This window comes from Palaemon carinicauda, chromosome 29, assembly GCF_036898095.1.
Source record: "Palaemon carinicauda isolate YSFRI2023 chromosome 29, ASM3689809v2, whole genome shotgun sequence".
In the NCBI taxonomy this organism is placed as follows: Eukaryota; Metazoa; Arthropoda; class Malacostraca; order Decapoda; family Palaemonidae; genus Palaemon; species Palaemon carinicauda.
The window spans coordinates 61,644,807-61,657,095 of record NC_090753.1 but is presented as its reverse complement, the minus strand read 5'-3'; positions in this window follow the sequence as shown (position 1 = coordinate 61,657,095).

Here is a 12,289-nt window from a genome sequence, read left to right as displayed (position 1 = left end):
CTTCTAATTGGTTATTCAATTACCTGCCCTACTATATTTAATTGCATTTGTCTTTCTCTCACTCTTCCTCTCCAAGACACGATATTTATGTCTAAATTTATATATGTTTTTATTTTGTTAATTTCCCATTTTATTTCGTTATTCATTCACCTAATATACATTATTTATTTGCCTGTTGCTTTATTCACCCATTCATCTTTTTACTGAAGCGACTTCAGCCTCAACAGAAGCCAGTCATATCAGATTCAAAAAGGACACGTGGATTTTAAAAGGTGGCCTCTTCATTAATACTTATGTCCACGTTCCAGGGTAAAGGGATTCACTCTCCTCTGGGAAAAGTGGGAAAAAACATTATTTCATATTCTGTACTGTGATTCGACTCTTAAGTTTGAGCCATGCATACATAATCCTTTGTGAAATATACACAAAAAAAAAATATCTTTAGAATATAGAATACTCTTCTTCAAACTGACTAGAGTTAAAATGTTACATTTAATATCGAGAGAGAGAGAGAGAGAGGAGAGAGAGAGAGAGAGAGAGAGAGAGAGAGAGAGGAGAGAGAGAGAGGAGGAGAGAGAGAGAGAGAGAGAGTGTGTTACAAGGATTTTGGATGTCTCAAAGACTTTTTAGTAGATCCGGGGAGACTGCATTTTCCTCTTGGTAGAGCGATTTGGTTTGAACGTTTAGAGTTTTTGTGATCCTGACTTAACTTAATATTGAACTCGCTTAATGTGTTACTGTTTACTACATCCACTGGAATTCTCTTCCATGTATTTGCGATTTTGTATGCAAAGAAATCACCACATTGAGTGGTGTTGTATCTTTTCATTCCAGTTTGTATATGTTACCTCTGGTACGATTTGTGCTAAGCATGAATAGATTGTTGTAATCTACATTTGTCATTCTTTTAAGAATTATGAATGCCTCTATTAATTGTACCTTTAGTCGTCGAGAGAGAGAGAGAGAGAGAGAGAGGAGAGAGAGAGAGGGAGAGAGAGAGAGAGAGAGAGAGAGAGAGAGAGAGAGAGAGAGATACAACATACTGTAAGGTTGATGCCTCTATAATTATTGCAATCAGTCAGATCTTTTTTTTTTTTTTGCCATTTTCACCAACACTCCTAACTCCCGTTCATCAGGTTTTGCCTCTTTACGCCCCAGGTTACAATTTAATCTTGTAAGTATTCTGGGAGTCTTTTAATTTTCGCCCAAAATCATCTCAGCAGTTATTCCATCGTATCCAGTGACATGCCATCCCCTAAGTTTTTAAATGATACCTTTCACTTCAAATACACTTGAAATTCATTCATGGGCACATCAAGGTCTTCATCAGCCTCAGGTATATCAATCAAATTATTCCCTTCATATCTCCTATTCATAACCTCACTAAAGTGTTCCATCCAACGTTTCTTTTCTTCACCTTCTGTAGTAATAACAGATTCATCTCTCTTTTTGATGGGTATATGATTCTTCTTCTTTACCCCAGTCGAAATTTCTTTAATAATTCTATGAACAATTCTTACACCTTAGCCACTCCCTGAACAAAAACTTATAAAATGTTCTCCATTTTCATTGCAACTTCGCCAAGACCCTCAACACCCATCACATTCGCTATACCTTGATTATTCCTTACAACTTTAATATTGAAGTCACCAATTACATCTCTCTCTGGGATCTCATTTATTACACTCTGCAGTTTCTTGATAATATTCATAATTTCTTTCTTCGGGGGAATCATTTGTTGGTGTATAGCAAATTATAACACGCACATTGCATTGATTTGATTTAAACTTTGCAAGTAACAATTTACTATTGACAGCTCTCCATTCCGGTAATGGCTTTTCCGCTCTTGGTGTTATCATCATTAATACTCCTTCTCTTCCAACTCCATCTGTTCTTCCTCAATATGATACAGTATATATATTCTTTGTATAAGATTTGCTTTCACACCACACACACACACACACACAATATATATATATATATATATATATATATATATATATATATAGTATATATATATATATATATATAATATAGATACATACCAGTGAGTTATAAGGGTTGAATCTATGAGTGTTTGTGGCGTGTTTATATATATATATATATATATATATATATATATATATATATATATATATATATAGTATATATATATATATATATATATATATATGTATATTTATATATAGGCATAATTTATGACGAATACACTAGTAACATTAATAATGATAATAAACCAAATTTCTTTCCGTTATGGGAATTCCTCGTTGATCAGCATAAGAGTATAATTCGGTGCCGAGTAAATTTCGGTTCAGGTACGGTGGTGCAGAATCTGCGTCTGCCAATTTCTGTGTCGACAGAAATGATGAAATGGAATATTGGCATCCCAGAACGTGGCCATTCATTACTTCCCCCAATTGCTGTATTTGCTGGGGCTTCGGTGGTCTTTGTAACTTTCTACACACACACACACATACACACACACACACACACACATATATATATATATATATATATATATATATATATATATATATATATATATATATATATATATTATATTATATATTATATATATATATATATTATGTATATATATATATATATATATATATATATATATATATATATATATATATATATATATATATATATATATATATATAAATTGTGTGTGCACTAATCAATTGTACCACCTCTAAAGACTCTTGTTCAAATCTAGGTATTTTCCGAAAACCTCATCACTAAGGAAGGCTAAAGCCAATCTTAGTGATGGCCTATTTGGAAACGGCTCAGCCTGGCGTTCTGCTGGACGGGAGGTCGAGTCATCCTTTAAACTCAATAGTTTCTAGTAGTATCTTGACCCTCCTTGTGAGCTAAGGATGGGAGGGGGTGGAGAAGCCTATGATCCTACCTGTTGAGTCATCAGCAGCCATTGCCTAGCCCTCCCTGTGGCACACTATTCTATCTTATTTGTTTTCCTCTTGTTTTGTTAAAGGTTATATAGGAGAAATTTATTTTAATGTTGTTACTCCTCTTAAAATATTTTATTTTTCCGTATTTCCTTTCCTCACTGGGCTATTTTCCCAGTTGGAGCCCCTGGGCTTATAGCATCCTGCTTTTCTAACTAGGGTTGTAGCTTAACAAGTAATAAAAATAATAATAATAATAATAATTATAATAATAATAATAATAATAGCTAGTGTGGAGAGGGAACTTGGGCGTTGATCATATGAATATATTATCAGTCTCTAGGTCATTGTCACTATCCCATGCCTCTGCCATTCATGAGCGGCCTTTTAACCTTAAACCATTGGTCTCCTTGCTTAATCATGATAACAAGAAGATAAACAAACAAACAAAAATACACAACATCCTTTTGGAAGTCAATAAGGGAAACTTCCTTGATTCTCTCCCTGTTCCTGATTGCAGGAAGAGGTAGGGGACGTTAATTTTGGGTGAAGGGTTGGGAGGGGGAGGGGAGGGGGTTGGACTAGAAGGCTACCCTGCACATGCCTTGCATTTCAATTTATATCAGAGACTCTCTCTCTCTCTCTCTCTCTCTCTCTCTCTCTCTCTCTCTCTCTCTCTCTCTCTCTCTCTCTCTCTCTCTCTCTCTTTATATAAAGAGTTGAATTTAGAATTAGAAAAAATTTTGGTTTTTGGCTTAATTCAAGTGTTTTAACTTTATGGTAAAGGGTTGGGCATCTTTAGCATTGCAAGATGAAAGACAGGGATTAGAAAATAAGCCTAGAATAATACTGATAGTAATGATAATAACAACGGTGAACAAAAAAACCCAATGTCAAAATACTTTTGCGTTTATTAATAAAAAATAGTAATATCTCAATTGGAATGTCATTATTTATATTATTCAACAACAAACGCAACAGAAACCAAACTTATGGCTGATTACGTGAATTGGATATTTTGCTTGAGCGTGACCTTGACCTTTGACCATGACCTTCCAAAATATAATCCTTTCCAGCTTTTTACATAACAGTTAATCCTTGCATGTTTCATTACGATTAAAATTGTGGTCAGGAAACAGTTCACAAATAACACACACAATCACACAGGCAGGGGGTAAATAATAGTGATGATAATTAAAAAATTATAGTGATATTGTGCTTCCTGGCAGTGAAAAATAACGTAATCCTCCATCATGTCTCCCAAGGGATGCGTTGAAAAATTTATTCCACTGCGTTCAGAAGAGTTTCTCCAATTCATCTGTCCTGAGATGGAAACAAACGGTACATTAGAGCAGGGGTTCCCAACCTCGGGTACATGTACCCCCAGTGGAATATTTTGATCATTATTATTATTATTATTATTATTATATTATTATTATTACTTGCTAAGCTACAACCTTAGTTGGAAAAGCAGGAAACTATAAGCCCAGGGGTTCCAACAGGGAAAGTAGCCCAGTGTGGAAAGGAAACAATGAAAATAAATTATTTTAAGAACAATAACAACATTAAGATGAACATTTCCTATATAAAGTATAAAAACTTTAACGAAACAAGAGGAAGAGAAATAAGATAAAATAGTGTGCCCGAGTGTACCATCAAGCAAGAGAACTCTAAACCCAAGACATGATACAGAGGCTATGGCACTACCTAAGATTAGAGAACAATGGTTTGATTTTGGATTGTCCTTCTCCTAGAAGAGCTGCTTACCATAGCTAAAGAGTCTCTTCTACCCTTACATAGAGGAAAGTGGCCACTGAACAATGATATTGCAGTAACCCCTTGGGTGAAGAAGAGTTGTTTGGTAATCTTTGTGTTGTCAGGTGTATGAGGACAGAGGAGAATATATAAAGAATAGGCCTTTTCGGTGTATGTGAAGGCGAAGGGAAAATGAACTGTAACCAGAGAGAAGGATCCAATGTAGCAATGTCTGGCCAGTCAAAGGACCCCATAACTCTAGCGGTAGTATCTCAACGGGTGGCTGGTGCCCAGGCAATGAGATTAAATAACGAAATTATATCAGTATCCATTTTATTGTTTCTCTTTTTCGTGCACAATTTTAGGGGTAAGGAGGAATCAGTAGAAATGCCCCAAAGAATAAAGAAGAACAAAAGGGTTGGTAACTTCCCTGACTGGTGAACGCCAGACTGGGGTTCAAGTCCCGCTCAAACTCGGTAGTTTTTTGGTCGTTGCAAGCTCACCATCCTTATGAGCTAAGGATGGGGGTTTAGGGAGAGCCTATAGGTCTATCCGCATAGTCATCAGCAGCCATTGCCTGGCCATTTTTGGTCCTAGCTTAGATGGAGAGGGGGCTTGAGCGCTGATCATATGTATATATTGTCAGTCTCTAGGGCATAGTCCTGCTCGATAGGGCAATGTCACTGTCCATTGCTTTTGCCATTCATGAGCGGCCTTTAAATCTTCAAACCCCTGCTTTAGAGGAAATAAAAATGCTCTTGAGAAGACGCATCTGTTTACAGATGTTCCACAATGCCGAAGTTTGAAAAGTATTAATATGTTTATTTCTTTACAAAGAAATATTAGTTAACTCATTCAAGGAAGTATTTTTTTTTAGATATTTTCCCAAGCTGGCGCTAGTGTTGTAGACTAAAAGTTTATATATATATATATATATATATATATATATATATATATATATATATATATATATATATATACACACACAAGGGTCACTGTTATATTCAGGACAATGCCCTAGAGACTGACCATATGTACCTGTACATATGATCAACGCCCAAGCCCCCCTCTCCACAAAAGATAGGACCAAGGAGGGCCAGGCTATGCCCGCTGATGACACAGCAGATAGACCTATAGGCTTCCCTAAAACCCCCATCCTTAGTTCACAGGGATGGTGAGGCTGCAACAACCAAAGAAACTATCGAGTTTGAGCCTGACTCGATCCCCAGTCTGGCGTTCACTAGTCAGGGATGTTACTGCATCGGCCACCACAACTCTTATATATGTCCGTCGCCTATTAGGCTTTCCTGTTCATCTATCTTCTAACTCCTTATTTTCTCTATTTGACAGAACGAAATAATTGGTGTCATGAGTAACATCATTTACGGCAACTTTTTTTTATCTCGGTATTGTCATCTTTTTATAAATATTCTGTTCTGTATATCGACTCTACCAAGAATTTTCCTTTCAGTCACAATTATCATCCACTTTTTACTACAGTATATACGGACATACCCTGTTTATACAGTATATATATTGTATAAAGTTTTAATGTAAAATGTTTGACGAGTGGACGATTTGTTTTTGCAGGGATGTGCAAAAAGTATTAAGCTGAGCTCCATCTCTGACTCTAACATTCGATTGATATCCTTCATTCAAAATCCTGTCTAGGAAAAGCCAAAGGTCATATATGCCATTTTTATTTCTTTCTTTTTTTTAAGAGAACTAATCATTCATCTGACTTTCTTCTTTGTAATAGTTTCTTCTTTTCATATCCAGGTCATCATCATCATCATTATCATCATCTCCTCCCACGCCTCTGGTTTTGTTAATGTGCTTATGATTTATGTAGGAAATATTTTAATGTTACCGTTCTTAAGTTATTTAATTTTTCCTTGTTTCCTTTCCTCGCTTGCTATTTTCCCTGTTTTTCTAACTAGGGTTGTAGGTTAGTAAGTATTAATAATAATGATAATGATACTACTACTACTACTATTACTACTACTACTACTACTAATAATAATAATAATAATAATAATAATAATACTAGATTCAAAAACCAAAAACTAAAAAAAAAATTATTTACCAATTTGGGGATTTCAAAAACCAATCCAAAAGTTCATGTTATATACCATGACAGTTATAAAATATATTGGATTTTTTATTTGCATAAAATCATTAACACCATAATCACGAAGAATCCAAATTATATTAAATGATAATAATCCACGTCATTTCCTTTTAACCTTGATGACGAGTAACTTGAATCTCTCATCAAGTTCTGAATGGTGGCACCCCTGAAGAATCTGTGGGATCCTCTGCTCATCTGAATACTGATGATGACTCTCCAGATAAAATGCGAATGTCCTTCAGCAGACTCTCGTCCTTCGCTTTTGCTTTCCCGGATTGGATTCCGTCCAGTTCTGTTGAAAGGAGATTTTAGTTCACGCGATTATTCAAGTATATATATGTATATATATATATATATATATATATATATATATATATATATATATATATATATATATATATATATATATATATATATATATATAGATAGATAGATAGATAGATATAGGCTAAATGAGGATATCACTCCCGTGAAAAGAAATATTTGTACCATTAAAAAAACCCACATTTAGAGTGAGTATGTATTCTAATTAAAGTAGAAGTAAGAATAAGAATAATATAAGAGCATACAGGTGATATTCTACTGTCCAAACTCCCCCCCCCCCCCCCTGGTTTCTTTCTTCTGTCGAGGATTAAGGATATTAACTATGGTTTCAAAATCCACCTGTTGCTTCGTGTGACTAAGAAGAGGGACGGAGGTGATGTCGTTCTATTGTGTGGATGGTTTTACAAGAAAGAAAAACATTTCCTTTAATTGGGAGGAGAAAAGTGTTCCTTGTAATTGGGAGGAGAAAAGTGTTCCTTGTAATTGGGAGGAGAAAAGTGTTCCTTGTAATTGGGAGCAGAAAAGTGTTCCTTTTAATTGGGTACAGGAAAGTGTTCCCTGTAATTGGGAGTGGAAAAGTGTTTCCTGTAATTAAGAGGGGAAAGTGTTCGCTGTAATTGGTAGCGGAATAGTGTTCCCTCTAAATGGGAGCATAAAATCGTTCCCTGTAATTTGGATCGGAGAAGTGTTCCCTTTAAATAGTTGAAAAGCGTTCCCACTAAAGATGAGTGGCTTCAGATAAGAGCATGACATTTGTCGCTGCCTAGTTCTTACTTTAACGGATGATTCATACATGCATTGCGCATTAACCTGTATTTTGTGCACGCCCTACAGTTTTTTTTTCTTTCTATTTCTTTTTCCAATACATCTTCATTGGTCTTATTATTATTGATATTATTACTTTGATCGTGTACGTGTTGTTGTTGTGTGTTGTGTGTGTGTGTGTAAAATAGGCTACTTAATATATCAATTATGCATTGTTATTATTTTATTGTTCGACCGCGGACTTTAAATCGGGGAAATAGTAGATTGGTGTGCAACTCATTTATTCATTTATATGCTTCGTTGATTATATACATAGTTTTCGTAAACAAACGTTTTCGCAAACAAATTTTATTTATTTAACACTATCATTGCTTAAAACTTGTTTTGATATTGAAATGTAACCTTGAAAATCAATTGAAGATTTTATACCTTATGAAATTAGAATATACTTACAGAAAAAGGAGAAATAGACTTTATTTACCGAGAATTCTTGATTGTATTTTCAATTTATAAATGCTGCTAGTCCTGACCTCACAGTGATGAATCTCTAGACGTTAAAGGGGTTTCCATTTAGTGAAATTGTTCGGGTTTAGTTTTTGGGTTTAATTATAGAATTCTAAATTATAATTTCTTGATTGAGAGAATTCGCTGCAAGTGAAGATATTTCTGTTCAGACTATTCCGTGGTGTGGAAAGTAAAGGTGATTTCACTGTTAGTATTTACAGCAGTGAATTAATCATATAAATAGATTTTCTATCATTATTATTTTTTCTCTCTCCCCCCCCCTTATGGTGTCATATTGTGGGAATGTGTTTTTACCGAATTCATTATTTTAACTTTATTTAGATAATTTTCTATCATCAATATTTTCTTCTCCCCATATGGCGATATTTTGTGGCAATGTGTTTTTACTTATTTTATATCTAACATTATTTAGATACTTAACTATTTTAGCATTATTATTTTCTTCTCCTTGTATGGTGTCATGTGAGAATGTTTTTACTGATTTTATATCTGAAATTATTTAAATGATTTAAGTTTTTTAGCGTTATTATTTTCTTCTCCTCGTATGGCGTCATTTTTTAGTAATGTTTTTTTTTTTTTTTTTTGGATTAAATAATTTTTAATATTATTGGGATATTTTTTTGGCACTAAATTATCTGACCGGCCCAAGTGCCTTGGCTTATGGCCTGGATTTTGTAACCCACTTCAATCCGACCTAAAATCAAGAGTATCATTGAACCAATTTTTATAGATGCGATATAGCCCACGTTTCAATAAGCATTTTGCCGACTTCATTCATTTATTATTGTTATTATTTTTGTTATTTATTATTTATTTATTATTATTTATTTATTATTTATTATTATTTATTTATTATTTATTATTCATTCATTTTATTTATTTATATTATTTAGTATTATTGCTTGCTAAGCTACAACCCTAGTTGGAAAAGCAGAATGCTATAAGCCCGAGGGCTCTAACAGGGAAAATAGCCCAGTGAGGAAAGGAAATGAGGAAACTACAAGAAAGGTAATTAACAATTAATATGAAATATTTTAAGAACAGTAACGGCATTAAAATAAATATTTCATGTATAAACTTGCCTTTGGGTAAAGGCTCCTCCCATTCTCAACTTCCTTTCAGAAGGCCATTGATTATCCAATAATTATGTAGCCTCCCAGAGGCCTCCATAATCTAAACGTATATCAAAATGTATCGAACCCATAGATTCAACAAGGAGTGAATCTGGATGGATATTGATCGCAGAAATATACACGTCGACGTTGTAAACATCACAATATGTAGATAAAGACCAAATCGCGAAGTAATCGATCAATATGCTAAATTTAGCAACGTTGGATCTGGTTAGTTTCATTTGTGGATGATTTCAGTAAAATAGATCATCGGTATTGAAGCCTAAAACATTTACGAGGTGTGCTGCACTATATATATATATATATATATATATATATATATATATATATATATATATATATATATATATATATATATATATATATATATATATATATATATATATATATATATATATATATATATATATGTGTGTGTGTGTGTGTGTGTGTGTGTGTGTGTATATATATATTTATTTAAAAATATATTATATACTTATTTGTAAATATAAATATATATATATATATATAAAATATATATATATATATATATATATATATATATATATATATATATATATATGTGTGTGTGTGTGTATGCATATATATAAAGTATATAGAACTTATAATGTTTGATATAGTATCCAGTAAAACTCTCTCTCTCTCTCTCTCTCTCTCTCTCTCTCTCTCTCTCTCTCTCTCTCTCTCTCTCCTAATGGCCATGTTAACTTCTTAAGGTTAGCATATGCCAATACCAGATGTTCTTTTAAGGGGTTGACATGTCTTGTGGAAAGTGAATTTCTCCAGCAAACAAGAAATCTCTTTACACAAATTTCAGAGATTTTCATTTAGTTTGTAGGTTTTGAAATACATTTTGATTTTTATTTCAGAAAGCATTTATTTTGTTGAGGGTTGTGTAATTGCTTGAATTAAATATTATTAAGTGTTATTTCAACCTTTATGTAGGTTGTATAAAGCGCATAGAAAAACACCCTGATATATGAATATCTTAAATGTAATGTTTATTTTTCAAAAAATTCCCATTTTAACCTCCGCCAACGAAGTTGAAAGGAGGTTATGTTTTACCCAGGTTGGTGTGTGTGTTTTTGTGAACAGCTTCCTGGCCACAATTTTAATCGTAGATTAATGGAACTTAAGGGACTAACTGATCTTTGGTCGCTGTAACTTCACCATCCTTGTGAGTTAAGGATGGGGGTTTTGAGGGAGCCTATAGGTCTACCTGCCGAGTCATCCTCAGCCATTGCCTGGCCTTCCTTGGTCCTAGCTTGGATAGAGAGGGTGCTTGGGCGCTGATCATATGTATATATGGTCAGTCTCTAGGGCATTGTCTTGCTTGATATGGCAATGTCACTGTCCCTTGCCTCTGCCATTCATGAGCGGCCTTTAAACAATTCTAGGTATATAAACTAGTTAAGATTAATTAATGGAGCATACCTGAATTTTTCTATCTCAGTTCAGGCTCGAAATAAGGTTCTACTGCTGGCAAGACTAAGAGGTTCTCTTAGGAATCTCTGAGACTGCAACCAATCAGAATGTCATTCAATACCCAGATTTGTTACAGATTGACTTAAGTAATACACTTGAACAGCCTCATATGTGATCTTCATTAGTATTATGGGAGCAGTAATTTGTTTAAAGGGGAAGGGTACTCTCGCAAAAGGACAAGGAAATTTGATTTAATTTTTTTTTTTTTATGAATAGTATTCTCTACTTAGTTGTGGAAGAGCCTCATAAAATGCTCTTTAGACTAATTAAGAATAATTGAATATTGAAAGGGGTCCAGTCCAGAAAGTCATAGAAATAAACATAAACTATCTAGGAAGAGACCGTGTTATGCATTTAAAGGTCACTCATGAATGGCAGAGGCAATGCCCTAGAGACTGACCATATATACATGTAATTAGTGCCAAGGTAGGACCAGGGAGGGCCAGGCAATAGCTGCTGATGATTCGGCAGGTAGAAATATAGGCTCCCTCAAACCCCCCATCTTCAGCTCACAAGGATGGTGAGGTTGCAGACACAACCAGTAGTTATTGAACTTGATTGGGTCTCGACCTCCCGTCCAACAGATTACGAGGCAGGGACATTTTCATAGGAAAACCCCTGAATGTTTACATTATAGAGATAATTTTTGAGTGTTATTTTTGGGAATGGAAGTACTTCTCTCTATTCATTATTTAAACATCCAGGAAAATCTGATTTTATTTTTAATTTTATCATTTCAAATTCAGAACCATACGTCAACGATTGAAGCTAATTCATCCTACATTCCCCCTTTTTAGCCCCCTCCTTTTCCGACATTCCTCCCCCCCCCCCTCCATAACGTCTTTTCTACTTAATTGTAACCTTCCACACTTCCCTCCGCTCTCTCCTCTATATTGCAATATCATAATTCCCATCTCACATTTTCCTTTTCTTCTCGATTCAAATGGAATTATTACAGGTAATAACTGAAGGTGGATCCAATTTGGGACTTCATCGGCCAAGTGGAGAAGATCGGCGTCGGAGATTTTCACTTGATATTTTTCGGACAATGTTTCTTTTCGGTGGTCGAAATTTCGGCGCATATTTTCGTACAATGATTTACGCGAGTGTGATGTTTATTTGAATTGGAAATCGAGTATTTCCAACATTTATTTAATTTTTTTATTTTATTTTATGTAAAATGTTGTACTTTGCTGTTATAGTTATAGTTATAGTTATAAGTATAGTTTTAGTTTTAGTTTAAGGTTTAGTTTTAGTTA